This window comes from Gossypium raimondii, chromosome 1 (genome assembly GCF_025698545.1).
Source record: "Gossypium raimondii isolate GPD5lz chromosome 1, ASM2569854v1, whole genome shotgun sequence".
Taxonomy (NCBI): domain Eukaryota; kingdom Viridiplantae; phylum Streptophyta; class Magnoliopsida; order Malvales; family Malvaceae; genus Gossypium; species Gossypium raimondii.
The window spans coordinates 8,762,359-8,780,022 of record NC_068565.1 but is presented as its reverse complement, the minus strand read 5'-3'; positions in this window follow the sequence as shown (position 1 = coordinate 8,780,022).

Sequence of the window (17,664 nt, the reverse complement as noted above, 5' to 3'; positions counted from 1 at the left end):
CTCCACCGAGTACTCAGAAAGAAGTTCGAGGTTTTCTGGGAAGACTAAATTACATTGCTCGATTCATTTCACAGTTAACTGAGAAATGTGACCCCATCTTCCGTCTTCTTAGGAAACATAATCCAGGTGTATGGGACGAGGAGTGCCAGAAAACTTTTGAAAAAGTTAAACATTACCTGTCTAACGCCCCAGTATTAATGCCACCATGCCCGAACAAGCCACTGATACTATACTTGACAGTATTTGAAAATTCCATGGGGTGTGTGCTCGGCCAACATGATGAGTCAGGACGAAAAGAAAGAGCAATCTACTATCTTAGTAGGAAGTTCTTGAATGTGAAACGAGATACTCGACAATCAAAAATTATCTTTGCGCCTTGGTGCGGACTACGCGGAGATTGAGACAATACATGTTATACCATACGACTTGGTTAATCTCAAAGTTGGACCCTCTGAAATACATGATGGAATTGATCGCTCTAAATGGAAGGATGGCTGATGGCAAATTTCTTGTCTGAATTTGACATAGTTTATGTGAATCAAAAGGCTATAAAAGGGGCATAATAGCGATTTTTGGCTAGCGAGCTTTAGAAGATTATGAGCCCTTGAGCTTTGATTTTCCAAATGAGGATCGATGTATGTAGCAACCATTGAAGATGATAGCCAAAGAGGCGATGTTTGGAAATTAAACTTGATTGAACTTCAAACGCCGTAGAGGCAACGGAATTAGGGCGATCTTGGTATCTCCGAATGGAATTATTATCCATTCACCAACAAATTGGACTTTGATTGCACAAATAACATGGCGAATCTGAAGCATGCATCATGGGTATCCGTGCGGCTATTGAGCGTAAAATCAAAGTACTAGAGGTGTATGGAGATTCCGCACTAGTAATCTATCACTCAAAGGCGAATGGGAGACAAGGATCCCAAATTGATCGCCATGAAAGTGGTTCTCGAATTGATTGAGGAATTTGATGGTATCACTTTCTGTTATCTCCCGCGAGATGAGAATCAAATGGCCGATGCTTTGGCTACATTCGCTTCCATGATGAAAGTAAATAAACAGGAGGATGTAAAGCCTATCCAAATGAGCATTTATGATGCTCCAGCCCACTGTTATAACGTTGAAGAGGAAAAAGACGACAACCCTTGGTATCAGGACATACTGTGATATGTGAAAAATCACGAATACCCGAGCCAAACAACTGAGAATGACAAGAGAACGTTGAGAAGGCTGGCTAATGACTACGTCTTAGATGGAGAGATCCTGTACAAAAGAGGAAAGGATCAGGTGCTGTTAAGATGTGTGGACGCTGTGGAGGCCAAGCAGATCTTGGAAGAAGTCCATGACGGTATTTGTGGAACACACGCTAACGGTTTCACAATGGCTAGACAAATCATGAGATTCGGATATTATTGGTCTACCATGGAAGGAGACTGCATCAAATATGCTAAGAAGTGCCATAAATGCCAGATTTACGGAGACAAAATTCATATGCCTCCCTCACCCCTTCACGTCATGACTTCCCCATGGCCTTTCTCCATGTGGGGCATGGACGTCATTGGGCCGATATCGCCAAAGGCTTCAAACGGACATCGTTTCATTTTTGTAGTGATTGACTACTTTACTAAGTGGGTAGAGGCTACTTCTTACGCCAACGTCACAAATGCAGCCGTCAGTAAGTTTTTAAAGAAAGAAATCATATGTCGATATGGAATGCCCGAAAAGATTATATCTGACAATGCATTGAACTTGAACAATAGCACGATAGCAGCGGTTTGCAGTCAATTCAAGATCAAGCACCACAACTCATCGCCATATCGTCCGAAGATGAACGGCGCGGTGGAGGCAGCCAATAAAAATATCAAAAGGATTGTGGGGAAAATGACTGAGACCTATAGAGATTGGCACGAGAAGTTACCATTCGCTCCTATGCTTATCGAACGTCCGTCAGGACTTCTACCGGGGCAACACCATTCTCTTTGGTTTATGGAATGGAGGCAGTGCTACCAATTGAGGTCGAAATTCCCTCTCTCCGAGTTTTGTCAGAACTAAAGTTAGACGAAGCAGAATGGGTCCAATCCCGATACGATCAGCTGAACTTGATTGAAGAAAAGAGGTTAAGAGCTATCCGTCATGGTTAAATGTACCAGAAACGAATGATACGAGCTTACAATAAGAAAGTTTGTCCTAGGAACTTCCATGAAGGGAATTTGGTACTGAAGAAGATCCTTCCCATACAAAAGGACTTTAGAGGAAAGTGGATGCCAAATTGGGAAGGACCATATGTGGTGAAGAAGTCATTCTCTGGAGGTACACTGATACTAACTGAAATGGATGGAAAGACTTTGCCTAATCCAGTGAATTCAGATTCAGTGAAGAAGTACTTCGCTTAAAAAATAAAATAATAAATAAAAAGTAACAAAAAGGAAGGAAGGAGAGGCCAAAGTGAAAACCCAAAAGGCGCTTTGTGACCAAAAGGGCTTTGAATTGAAAACACAGTAAAAGGCGGTTCAAATTTTGATCAAATATGGGGCATGTGCTGAATTAGCAAGAAGGAGGATGCTACATCTTGGAGCATCAACAAAGCATCTGAATTTTCCAAACACATATCGAATTCAAAGGGTTCCCCAAAAGTTTGGTGAGAGAAACTCATGCTACGATATCTGGGGCACTGTTTTCATCTCGTTCATTTTGTATCTTAGCACAATTTGCTATTTTAATTTTGAGTTTTGTTCTCAATAAAATCTTATCCATTATGATAATCCTTTTCATTCGAATCTTAGCAAAATTTGCTATCTTGATTAATTTATTCATTTTGAACCTTATTCTCAATTAAATTCCATCTTGTCCATTTTGATAATTTTTTCAAGCATTTTTCATTGAATTAACGATTAACGGATGATAATATTCATGCAAAGGAGTTTTGCACATTACTCTAAAAGTTTCTAAATAATACAGGAACCTGAAACGGGACTATTGTTTAGAGCACACCAAGTTTAAGGGTTGAATATCTAAGAAGGAAAATTCTAAATTAAGATTATCCTTTCGAATTTTGTGGTCTAAGCATGAATTGAACAAACAAGCAATGATCACCGATTGATAAGAAGAGATTGCTTGGAATAGAAAGTTCTACAATTGTGTACAAACATTGGTATGACACCTTGAGAATGGTGTAAGACCAAAGGGATTTAGATCCTATATCCTTGATCTGTGATAGCAGAGGATTGAGAAAAGTCAGATCTTTTTACCCTTGAATTACTGTAGGAGGAGAATAGGTCAAATTTTATTACAGTGGATTGAACTTTGAAGATTACGGTGGGAGCAATCCGATTAAGGAAAAGATGAGTGTTACCAGTCGAACAATATGGTGTTCTGACGTGTTGGTAATAGAGCCTTAATGAATAAAGAGCAATCACAACTCAAACATTAAGAGATCATGTTCATGACATTTTGCATTCATGCATGCACATTTAGTTAGGAGATTTTGATTCATTCCGATCATAACATCCTAATCACTAGACATAGATAGGTTCATAAAATGGACTTTCTGAGTTATGTTCCCGGAGAACAGATCAATGAAGTTATCTATACCCCTGAAGTCGCAGTGGGGTGGACTGAAGTCATCTTATCCAGTCCTATCTCCCTAAGCAGTAGTGGAGCAGATCGAAGACGGCGAATCTTATCTTCCTAAGCATTAGTGAAGCAGATTTAAGCCACCGGTCCTATCTCCCTAAGCAGTAGTGGAGCAGGTCGAAGATGGTAGATCCTATCTCCCTAAGCAGTAGTGGAGCGGGTCGAAGATAGAAGATCTTATCTCCCTAAGCAGTAGTGGAGCAGATCGAAGACGGCGAATCTTATCTTCCTAAGCAGTAGTGGAGCAGATCGAAGACGGCGAATCTCATCTTCCTAAGCAGTAGTGAAGCAAATTTAAGCCACCAGTCCTATCTCCCTAAGTAGTAGTGGAGAAGACAGAATCAATCCTATCTCCCTAAAGTCGCGGTGGAGTGGATTAAAACCACAAACTTCGTCCCTCTGAAGTTTTTGCGGAAAAGATCAAAGCAACAAGACACAGTGGGCAGGAGTGAAGTTATTCAAAGAAGAGAAGCACCAGAAGAAGTCAAGACTTGGTATGACCGGGCAAAATTGGTCCTTTTAAAATCTTTGCTCCATTCTCGTTACACAACAATGAGCAAAGAGGGGCAGCTGTAGAGGCCCAATTTAGCCCAGGCCCGAAACAAAACCAAAATAATAAAATGACCCACGTACAACAAGCCCAAAACGGCCCGGATTCTAAACGGCCCAAGGGGGCCCAAAGACTAGGCAAGCGCAGGGAACCCTAGGGTTCCCTCTCCTTTGCGTCGCTCCTCCTCGGGCGCAACGCCCATGCCTCGTCCCGAGGCCTGCCCAGCCTCCATTGACACCAAAATAGCAATCCTCTCCGTTGACCCCCGACACCTGCAAAAAAGACCAAAAGAAGCAGCACAGAAACGGCAACGAGAAGACAGAAACAAAAGCAAAACATAGAAAAGAAAATAGCGAACAGTAACATGGACCAACAGTGTAATCGTGGCTATAAAAGCCACTAAAATAACCTTGTAAGAAAAAAAGAGGGATCAATCGAATAGAAAAGGAGAGCAAAAGTCAATAAAAAAAAAGGTTGATAATCTATTTTATCTTCAAGTTTCTACTCCTGTTTTTTTTAATTTCTTTTTCTTTTTCGAATATTATTATAAGTATAAAGAGGAAAAGGGGTTAAAACGTGCTTGGGGTTGGGTCGTATGGCGTCGACGGAGGTCCCTCCGTTCGTCAAGGTCACGAAAGCCCTTCGAGGGTTCGTTAGTGTTGCAACGGGGACGAAGGCGAAAGGCCATTTCTTTTCTTTTCCATTTCGTTTTTAAGTACCTAAATTGGTTTTGTTACCTTTTTTTTCCTTTTATAAAAAAAGAAGGGGATAAAGAAGCCTCACCAAGGCGCCGTTGGAACCTCTTCATCGGTCTTCGTTGAGTAGAAGGGGAGCACCGAATGTGGCTACCGAGGTGAGGGGATCTGTCTCTTTTAGGGATTAAATTGTTAGGTTTTAGTTTTTCTTTTCTTTTTTTTGAAGTATTTAAAGGTGACTTTAAAACGGCGTTGTATGAGGCTTTTAACCCAGTGACCCGATCCAACCGCGGCTAGATCCGCGCGTTTTGACGTAGGGAGGGTTATTTGCGCGCCATGTCCTCCACTTTTGTGCCTTGGTTCAATCTAGTTGCCGTTGTTTTTAAATTGGGCCACTTATTTTCCTACGGACTTCATCTTGGTCCCCATGCTACGCTGCGTTTAGAGAGAGTGGGAAATATTTCCGATTAACCCTCCACGTTGTTCGCACATTGCACATGGGTCCTTGTTTGGTTTTATTTATGTTTGTTCCCTTGTAATTCGGTTTTAACTTCGATTTAATCCCTTTCGTTTCTTTGGCTTACTATTAATTATTATTACTCTTATTATTATAGATTATTATATTTGTTCATATTTTCATTAATATTTATATGTGTATACTGTTATTTTAAGCTATTATCATATGTTGGCATTTAATCTCATTATTTTCCTTTTTGTAACGCATTATTATGATGGGTTTATTGTACATTATTACATCAAGTCTTTTTATATTGTTATTATATATTGATATTTAATTTCATTATGTATAACTTTATATGTTTTCTACGCTAATCTAGTATAATATATATATATATATATATTCGTGTGCAATCTTATTTTATAATACCCTTTTAAAGCCCATTTATACACCTATGTATATATTCTACATATATATATACACATACTTTATATACTTTCTATAATTTTATACATATTTTAATGCATATACGTACGCTTACCTACATGTTTATATATATTTTCTACAATAATTTTGAAACATATACATATATATACGTTTTGCAAACTTCCATAATTTTACATTTATATATATATATATATATATATCTTTTACATTTCTATAGTTCTATTCATTTTCTTTGTTCATTTCTTTATTTACATTTTCATTATTATTTTGAGAGAACGTTTTGATCTTATTTGCTTATATGTATTGCTATTTTACATGTCATTGATTTGCCTTTTTTTATCCAATTTCCTTTCATTGCTATTACTCGTACTATTTATGCTACGCCATTGTATTCATTAACATCTTATTACGCATACTAATACCCTTTTTTAAAAAAATAATAAAATTTTCAAAATAAGGCAATATTTTACGTTTGGAGAATCGAGGAAACGTGCCCTAACGTGTTGGGTGTCGATTACTCGTTTAACCAAATAGTCGAATATCCTTTCGAAGTTTTAAAATAAGGCAATGTTTTACGTTTGGAAAATCGAGGAAACGTGCCCTAACGTGTTGGGTGTCGATTACTCGTTTAACGAAATAGTCGAATATCCTTTCGAAATTTTAAAATAAGGCAATGTTTTGTATTTGGAAATTCGGGAGAACGTATCCTAACGCGCTGGATTTCGATTTCTCGTTCGTCCAAATAGCCAAATATCCTCTTAATTTTCAATCCGTCATTCGAGGTTTTTTTTAGGATCGTACCCTAAATCTCTTTAAAATTTTCAATCTTCGACATTAAGAAATTAATTAATCAACTTAGGTACCAATTTTGGGCGTTACGAGGGTGCTAACCCTTCCTCGTACGTAACCGACTCCCGAACCCATTTTTCTAAATTTCGTAGACCAAAATCGTTGTTTTAATAAAATTAAATTGTTTATTAAAAACAACCCCTTTTACAAGGTGGTCTAATCACACCTCATTAAAAATGATTGGTGGCGACTCCTGTTTCGTTTTTATTTTTTAAAACCCAAGTCAACGCCGTTTTTATCAAAAAATGGTGTCAACAGACCTCATCCTCATGCATCGGTGTTTTTCCTTTCTGGATCAAGTCAGCAACTGTTGTGATAACTCGAAATAGGGCCTAATCGGAATAGTGGTTTCGTAACCACAAATTCAAAGTGAAATAGTTTAATTTTATAAATTTTTATTAGTTACTGATTGATTGAAATATGAAAATATGAATAGAAAATTTTAATGATTTAGTGCCTAATTGAATTTTTAGGACTAAATCTAGAAAAATGCAAAGTGTGTCTAATTAGTGATTAAATGACTTAATTGAATTATTGCATGAAATTGGAAGTGTTTATGTGGCAATTAGACCATAAATTAGTGTTATGGACACAAAAGGGTAATTCTAGAAAAATATCTAAGTAATGGGTCAAGGGCATTTTTGTCCAAATTGAGAAAAAGACAAAATAAAGTGAAAATAAGTGTCCATCTTCTTCAAAATTGAAGAGCTTGCTGCCGAAACTTTCATGCTTCAATAGTTAGGGTTTTTGATTTTTCTAAGCTCAATTGTAAGTGATTTCTTGCCCCGTTTTTAATTATTTTCGTATTTTTATGCTTATTGAAGCTTGAATTTCATGTTTCTACTATTTAATTTAAATGAAATTAAAGTTTAAAAATTGACCCATTCATGATATAATTGTAAATTGATTAGTGATGTTAGATAATGAATGTTTGAAGTGTTAATTACAAGTTTTACTAGATGAATTTTGATGAAAATGTTGAAAAAGGGCTAAATTGTGAAAGATGGTAAAGTGTGCATAAAGTTGTGATTTTGTGAAATTGAGGGCTGTTATGAGCATGAAATATGATTTAGTGAAGTTTGAAATTTAAAAATTTAGTGAATTTTATTTTTACGAGCTTTGGGACAAAAGTAGAATTTTTGAAAAGTTATGGGAAAAAATGTAAATTTGCCAAAATGTTGTGTATGAATTGTATTTGAATGAAATGTTGATAAAATGTATTAAATTGTGTTAATATAGATCAAGAAAGAAGAAATAGTGGAACTGATCGGGAAAGAGAAAGTTATCGACTAAATTACAAAATAGTCGTTTTGCATCCGAGGTAAGTTATGTGTAAATAATAGTAATATATTTTATAAATTGTGAATTTTATTTGATATGTGAATCAATATTGAATGTGGAAGGAAAATTGTTCATGAATTATTCAAGTGATAAAGTCTTTAAAATAAAGTGTTAAGTGTAAATTCGATTGAACTTAGGAATAGAAGTGGATACAAGTGACATGTCACTAGAGACCAAGTGTTACTGAGTGTTACAGATGAGTCCCGGTCTTTGGGTGATCTAGCATGTGTTGCAGACACTGACGACTTGTGTGAGCAGCCCATGGACATTTCAGTATTATTGATCGGTGGTAGCTTGGCCACGTTTTAGTGGTAACCGGCTATATAACGATGGTAACCGGCTACATTTCGATGGTAACCGGCTACATAACGATGGTAACCGGCTACATATCGATGTTGCACTTATGTGCTAAATCTCTACGTATCTGTGTATATTCCGAGTGTTCAACTGGATTAATAATGAGTTAAAGTGAATATGAAATGAAGTGTGTATGCAGGTACAATTGAAAGAATGAGCATATGTGATAAATGTTAAGTGTGAAAATGTATATGAAAGTGAATTGGTAAGATTGTGCATGTGTAAGTGATTGAAATTGCTAAGGAATGTTTTGATTAGTTATATGCTAAAAGTGTTATTTATTAAATGAGTACCTATTATTTACATGTAAGTTACTAAGCTATTTGTAGCTTACACATTTTCTCATTTCCTTTGTTTTATAGTGATTTGAACTTGATCGAATTGGGGATCGTCGGAGCTCGTATCACACTATCATAATCATCTCGGTATTATGTGCTTTTCAAAATGTTTAAACTATGGCATGTATAGAGTCCTAATCATTTTGAGTATGTTCATATGATATGGCTAAGATTAGCTATTGAAATGGTTAGTAAAGATTATGTTTTGGTATTATGTATGTGTAAATGGTAGCTAATACAAAGAAGCAGTTTCTTTGACAGCAGCAGTGACGTGAATGTGAAAAATCACCATAAATAGTAGAAATGGAATTAGAGAGTGAATTCTATATGGAATTAAATCTTATCAAGTATATTTTTATATGAAAGAAACGGTGTAGGCAAAGGAATTATGTATTTTGAGATATTTGAATTTTAGTGAGACAGGGTCAGAATGGTTTTTGTAGTCCCCTGTTCTAACTTTGTAAAATCATTATAAATTGTAAAGAAATAATTATAGGTCATAATTTATATTTCTAGATTCCTTAGTGAGTCTATTTTTAAAAGAAATAAACGGTAACCTTATATGAATTCTGTACAAAGAGATAATTGATTTTTAGTGGCAAGAGGTCAGATCTATCAAGCTGTGAAATGGGGGATACTTTAATGAATAAAATGTACGAATTGGATAAATAAAAAATTCTTAAAATTTTATGGTAAGTAGGAATATGAGTCTAGTTTTAGGGAAAATTTACGGATTTAAATTTTGAGTCTCGTAACTCAAGTTATAATTAAATTAGTGACAGTCATGCGGGTGGACAGTTTTGTTGTGAACAGTAAATTTAATTTTAAAAGCAAATTTTTATGCTCCGAATTGGTAAGTTAAATTGGATGAAATCTCGTACTCGATTCCGGTGACGGTCTCGTGTAAGGGGTGTTACAACTGTCCTCCTTGGTTTAACCATATCGGGGGATTAACACCTCCCGCTGCGGGTAAAGTGTCCTACTCTGCTAACACCTTCATTAGTAGCCTTTAACTTTTCACATTCAGGTACAACAATATGGACATCATATTTCCATGATACCGCCTTATTGTCCTTGTAAGGGAAAGGAGATGGCACTTCGATTATCACCTTTTGTTTAACTTCCTCCTTATTCGCCTCGTAATAAATCACCAAAGGTCAATTGGCGCTATAAGGGATAGCTAATGGTTGATTATCAGAGACGCATATTTCTCCTTCCTCTGCTTCCTCCATTCTATCAAAGATCTTGACCTCCTTGTTATCCATCATGTCTTGAAGTAGTTTTCTGAATTCCTCACAAGATTAGATGTCATGCCCTTCGACGCCATGAAAGTCACAAAAACTCTAACCTTTTGTATTTTCTTCTTTGAAAATTGTGTTGGATGGACAAAACAAACCCTTTTCAACAATGACCTCCCATACCTTACACAAAGGCATCCTTACTTTGGCAACACAGCTTTTGGCTCGCCACTCGTCTTCATTTGTCACCGCATTCACATTCCCATCAGCATGATTAGAAAGAGGATTTTTGGCCACATTACAAACACCATCAAATCTTAGAATGCCAGCATCAATGAGACCTTGAACCCTCTTTTCAAAGGCAAGGCAATTTTCTATAGAATGCCCCTAATTTCCAGCGTGATACATGCAACTAGCGTTAGGATTATACCATTTCGGGTATGGGGGCTTCAGGGGTGCCATATAATGTAGGGATATTAATTTCTTCTCCAATAGTTTCGGGTATAATTCTCCGTATGACACGAGAATTGGGGTGAATTGAGGATTTTCAATACTGGATTTCGCTGGTCTTTGTTCATTTTTGGGTTGGCTTCGTATAGGCATGGTGTTTGGTAGGAACATGGTGAACGGTCTTTGGTTATTCATGGCGTAGACGGGGTAAGAAGGTGCTTGACAGTAAGGATCTTGGGGAGAAAAGTAGAATTTTAAAGGTGGGCGATAGCGAAGTCGTGATTGGGCTGAGTACGGATTGGAGGTATAATGGCTCTCGGTTTCAACCATATGGGTTTCTGCCTCTTTTTTTCTTACGGGTACTGCCCTTTTTGAAATCTCAGGGTCTTCCATCCTCCCACTCTTCATGGCTTTTTCTATAAGCTCCCCGGATATTACAATGTCTGCGAAGTTTTTCGTGGCGCTTCCTACCAACTTATCGTAAAACGACGCTTTTAGAGTGTTAATGAAGAGGATTGTTATCTCAATTTTAGTTAATGGGGGTTCTACTTGAGCCAAGATATCCCTCTATCTTTGTGCATATTATTTAAAAGTCTCCGTCGACTTCTTTTCCATCATTTGTAAAGTTAGTCGATTAGATACAATATTTGATACATACTTGTATTGCTCACAAAAAGCTGATGCTAAGTCTTTCCATGATCAGATCCTTTCTCTATTAAGCTGATTATACTATCGAAAAGTCGATCCGACCAAACTATCTTGGAAGCAGTGTATCAGCAATTTATCCCCATTACGTAGCCAATCATCTTCAGGCAAAACATGATAAGATGCACTTTTGGACATCTTGTCCCATCATATTTTTTAAAATCTGGTGCCTTGAATTTCAGGGGTAGAACCAGATCGGGCACCAAACTGAGCTCTTTGGCACTCAACGCAGGGAAGACTTGAGTACCTTATATTGCCTTGAGCCTTTCTTCCAGGATCCTATACTTATCTTGAGCATTATGATCATTAATTTTCAACATTTCTATTTCTACAGGATCGTCAAATTTTGGAACAATTGGATCTGAAGGATTAGCCCAAGGGTTCGATATGAATATCCCTTGCCCTAGATGAGTAAGTGGTGCAGGATGTTGCTCCAAGATTGTAGGTTCCCCTTGGGGATATCCTCTTTGTGTTGTATAGGCGTGAGGTGAAGTGAATCTTGGGGGATAAAGTGGATCCTGATTATTATTAGCTCTTGACTGGGGCTCTATGATATCGGGGCTCTGCATAGGTCCCTTTCCTTTGACCAAGGCTGTCATAATCTCCATCATTCTGGCCATTTGATCCCTTTGCTCGAGTGATTCCTCTCGAGATCTTACCATTAGATCTCTCACCTCTTACTGTGACTTAGCCAGCTACTCTTGCAACTCTCTTTGGGTCCTTTTCATCTTTTCATCTTTTCAATTCTTTCGTTGACTTCAGCATCCATAGCTTTAGCTCTTAGACATGTCCTATAAGAATGACGTGATTCTAGACTTGTAGTGTCATAACTGTGGATTATATGGTTTTAGCTTTAGTGAATAATTAGGGTGATATGTACATGCAATGAATGAATGAATGAATGACTAATGAAAGTTAGTCATGCGCAAATATGCAAAAAATAGGTGTGGATTTCAAGATATCCCCATACTTGGGCGTTTCATTGATCAAAAGAGTCCATTACAAAACATTTTGCCATATTTGATTTAACAGTTACACAAATTTCCTAGCCACATCGCCTTGTTTTCTTACACGTTCTAGAAACTCCGGTATACTCAATCTTTGACTTGGAGGGAATTGGCAACTGAGAGCTTCTGCTCCATCCAATAGTTGCACTATTTGCATAGTCGCCTTGCGAATTTTATTGACCAAACTGCCGATATGCATATTCTTTTCTTGGAGAGCTATTTCGTAGGCATGAATGTTTCTATCATGCTGACCATTCTTCTCTTCTAGGGCTTTTAGAAGGTCATCCAAATATTGCTAATGAACTTGCAGCGTATTTTCTAAATCTCTTATCTTTCCTTTTAGCTCTTGACGCTCGGGCTGACTGGTCATTAATTCTACAGACAAGGTTTCGTATTCAACATTCGTCTTCCTTAACTCCATCATAGCACGGGTAGCTTTTTCCTCTTCCTTCTTCACTTTCCCTCTCCAGAACTCTATCCCACCTTTGATGTTGCTTATTTCTTCCTTCTATTTTACCGATGATTTTCCCAGTCTACTATTCCTTATGGTGCCTCGTAACTTCTTATTTTCCAAATGAAGATCCCTTAAATCATTTCTTGTGATCTTAGCTTCTTTTTGAACTTTCTCGGTTCTGGATTTTTCTATTTAAACATCAATCTTCAGTTGGTAGTTTTCCTCCTGAAGAGAACTAATATCTCGTAATAGCTTGGCTTTTTCACATTTAAATTAATGTCTTGCCATCTCCAGCTCGGATAGCATTTCTTCTGAAAATGGATTTTGTAAAGCATAATCAGTCGATGGGGTTAGTTGATTCTTCACTCGTTGTTGTCTCCTTATGTCATAATCTATAGTGATAGTATCAGCATATTTCCCTCCAGGAATTTACAGTATCTTGGACCTTTTTCATATAACCCTCACCCGTAAAGGCAAACTCGGATTGTGCCAATCCATCGGTAACTGGTATGAACTATCGCGAAGCAAACTATCTTTGAACCATCAACGGAACATATCCAACTCCTCCCTATAATCCTAGTAAAGGCACCCAATCTTGGTTTCCACAATTGTATAACAAGACAGACTGACGGATCCAAGGTGCTCTCTAAGTTATATCTTTGACACGGAGGTTCTAAAAAACCGAGACCCAGTGCTATTAAGTGACATCCTTTGGCCAATATTTTTCAAGGTATGCTGCCAACGAAGCGAATGTCTTTGAAAACATATGGAAAAGTGTGTGCTCCACTTTCCAAAAGTGGCTAAAAATCTAGACATTAAGTAATTGAGCGCATCCAATAAAACTCCTTTCCCTTTTCATCCTACAACTACTTAGAGATCTAAAAGTTTCAGCCAAGATAGTCGGGACAGGGTTGATTCCTTCCCTCAACTTTTCGAACAAATCCACTACCGCAACTTCTAAATGCCTGAGAACCTTTGGGAAGACGATCAGTCTGTAAATGGCCAAAGCAAACAGATCTACTCTCTTCAAAATATCTGGATGATTTTGAACTAACTCTCCAAAAAGAAAACCACGGAACACAACTGACTACATTCTTCTTCCTTATCTATTTTTCAACCCATGTATCAGTCATCCTTGTCAATTTCATTATCTTTTTCTTAAAGCTCATCGGTTTAGGCTCCTTCACATATATTTTGTTGAGTTGTACATTGTCAATGCGAAGTAGGACAGCATACTCCTATATGGTCGGAGTCATGCCTTTTTGATTGAAAGTGAAACACTAGTAGGCTGGGTCCCAGAATCGAACCATGGCTTGAATCAACTGCTCGTCCACATTGATTGCTATCAAGTGAGCTATATCCCCATACTTTTCAGTGAAAATACCTCTAGTATCTAAGTCCTACTGTTTCCAGATCCTAGTCAAGTTTTCGAGGTCATTCTAATGAGCATTCGAAGTCATGTGCTCGGGAAGATTAGAGATATATCCTTATTTTAAACTATCCCATTTTTCTTTCTGGGTCCTTAAAAGCCAATCTCGAAATACGATTTTTCCTGATTACTTGCGTAATTGACTCCTCTATCAGAAACCCTTTTTTTGGCAAGCAATCTCTAATCAACACTTTCCTAATAGGATGCCTATGATGTACGATGAGAAACAAAATGAAGATAAATAGACTTAGTCAATAATCACAACAAATATAAACCATGATAAATCTAACAAATTAAGCTATTTAATCATGCATTTTGGAGAAACTAACCCACGTTTTCACCCAACTATGTTTTACGAAATAAACCTACCCCACAAACTCATCAAATAATATACCCAATCCAAATTTATTAAACGGACCTGGTTCCCTTGCGAAAAATGTAAATGTCAAAGAAATAAAAGGTAAAAGACATTTCTCCCATGTACTTATTTGGTGACTATTCAACGGACGGAGGTTCGGTATGGCTCTGATTGGGTGACTTGTACGGTTCATTATATGTGGTTTTGATTCTAGAAAGGTACTCGAATTGCCCGTACTGTCGCCTACAACCTCAGTCATCACCCATCACAGGCTCGCGAGCTCACTTCGAGGGATTACATTTACTTATGCCTATGTGGAGGGACAAGTTAACTCACGAAAGCATAAGTCATGTGTAACCCGGAAGCATTTCACTAGCCTGTGCGGAGGGACGAGTTAACTCACGAAGGCTAGCATTTACTTCCACTTAAACGGACGGAGCTTGGGTGGAGAGCTCATGTTATGCAAGAATGCAAGTGCACGGTGTGTGGGGAGAAACTCACGAACCTTTTTTTGCTCCTTTTTTTTTACTAAAAAAACTAAAATTGTAAGACTTAGAGCTCAAAAGCAAAAAAAGTAAAGCAAGTTAGAAAAATATTTGCAACATGACATAGACGCATGATTTTTCAAAAAAAAAAATAGGGATCATGCTTAAACGTTAATTTGAATAAGGAATTTAAAAATTTTGATAACACGCATTTAATATCAGACTCGACTCGATCTAGGCTCCCCAGTAGAGTCGCTAGCTGTAGCAACCTAAAATTTTCGCAAGCGCTAGTCGAGGTCGTTACGAAAGGAAATCTTATCTTGACGATTATTGAAAATTTGGAAAAAGTCTCAATTTTTTAAAAAAAAAGAGGAGTCGCCACCGGTCTTTTTTCTAAGTGTGATCGGACACCTATTAAATTCTCTTTTTAAAAGAAAAATTATTTTTTTTAGAAATTCCTTTACAAAGAGTCAATCTTAGGTCTGCGTCAAAATCCAGAGAATTAGAGTTCGAGAGTAAATTACGCACGAGGAAGGTATTAACACCCTTGTGAAGCCCAAAATCGGTATCTCATTGAGCGCGCGTTGTCTTAATTTTCAAAAATACGAGTTCAATTTAATATTTAATCATGATCCGATTAAAAAATGAGAATTTTGATAAATTACATAATATTGCATTATATATATTTTAAAATGAAATTTTGATGATTTACGAGTAAAAATAAAGATTTTATTTTTTTAATGAGAGAAATTTTCAATTTTTCAATTTTTAGAAGAGCGTTCCATATTTAACAAAAATCAATGATATCCACCCAGCATAGCAGTGAAATCAATGACTTAATGCTAAATCGGTTTGTTGTCTTATATATTGAAATTATTTAAATTTAAAATCGTAAATGAAGTAAACATAATAATATTTCAAAAAGGCCATTTAAAAATGCTAATTTAATTAAAATGAGATGTCTTTTAAATACATGGACTAAATTTAAAATGGATTAAAAGTTTACCAAAAGCCCAAGGCTATAGACGTGAACCGATGCAATCAGGCCTCCTTTCTCTCACTTTTTTTTCACTTTGGGCTACTGCTGGATGGGCTGACTGGATTGGGCTGCAGTTGGAGTGAGTCTGTTGCTGCTGTTGGGTCTGCTAGGTTGGTCTGCTGCTATTGGGCTGACTAAATTGGGCTGCTGGTGGAGTGAGTCTGCTAGGTTGGTCTGCTGCTAGGCTGACTGGATTGGGCTACGGCTAGAGTGGGTCTACTGCTGCAACAGGTCAAACTTAGTTCGGTGATACGGGTCGGGTTGGGTTCGGTGGCACGGGTCGAGTTGGACTCGACTGTTTTTTTTATTTTTTTCTTTCTTTTTCTATTTTTTCTCTCTAACCCTAGCCTCTTTTCAACTCACTTGCCGTCGTTTACAACTGTCAGAGCTTCGATCGGGCACCATCAGAACACTCTTCTCCACCATCTCTCTTTAAACGGTCGGTTAGTTTTCCAAGAATCCGACCCAAATTTGATGAAACAAAGGCCAAAGCTTTGATCTCTTTCTTTCTCCGATCTCCCTTTTACACCGTCAGATCACCACCGGTCTCCATATGTGGTACATCATACCGTGGTTCACTTTACCCCCATTGGGATCGTTGAACAGAGATCCAGAGTTTCGAACCCGAACTCGAACAGATAAGTCCTTTGAATTTCCTTTTTATTTTTTGCTTCTATTTTTTTACTGATTTTGGGTTATTTGGTTTTGGTTACTGCTTTCAGTTATTTGGTTTTCCTAGGTTTGGGATTTTGAGTGGAGGTGATGAGTGGGGCAATGATGGTGGTGCCCAAATGGTGAGGTGATGGAGGGTGCTGCTATGGTTGTACCGAGATGGTTGATTTTTAGAGGCTTAGTTTCGGTTGAGAGAGAGAGAGAATAATGATTGGTGATTAAGGGTCACTAGTGATCCCCAAGAGAGGAGCCAGAGGCGATGGAGAAAAATGGTGAAAAAGGCTGAGAATCGGTGATTGTAGGTAGGGATGATGGGTGTATTAGGAGTGGTGGGGCAGTGGGGGTGATGGGCGGTCGCGGTGGTGGTCTGAGGAAATGGTCGTGGTGACTGAAAGGTAAAGAAAGATTTTTGACGTTTATTTTTTGAAAGCTTTCTATTTTTTTCCTTTTTTTTTTTTGCTGCTCCCAAAAGCCTTCTTTTATGCTGATCCCTCTTTCTCCCTCTCTGTTTTCAGGTAGAAATAGAGGGACAAAGGCCATCATAAGCCTAGGCCGATCACCGGAAATAGCTGAGGGTGGGGGCTCGAAGTACGCCTGGTTGCTGCTAGGGGACAGCCTGACGCGCCGGAAGGACTGAATTGTAGAGGACGTAAAACTCTAAGGGCCAAAATATAATTTTAGAAAAAGTGAGGGGCCAAAATATAATTTTAGAAAAGTGGAGGTCAAAATGTAAATAGTATATTTTTTTGTATTTTCCTTTTTCTTATTATTTTTTTAAAAAAATTAATATAACATAAAAAACAAAAACACTAATGGGCTAAAGCCCAAACAAGTCCAAAATTAGATTGGTATAAGCCCTATTATCAATTCACAACAGGCCCAATCATTGGGCCCATATGAGACAGGCCGAAACCTTAAATCCATTGATCCAAAAAACACTTTGAGCTCAAATTATCCAAACTCGTAATTTGGAAATAAAAATTAAAACACGAGATCCGAAGCGGACAAAATTTAGTGATTACAATAATTATTTATTCTTATTTTTAGCTTATTTAAGCACAATTGTTCATGTAAACTGAAGTGTGAAAAATGAAAAATAGAAGTTCATAATTTGATTACTTCTTCATTTTTTTTTGTTTTTATTGCTTTTAGTC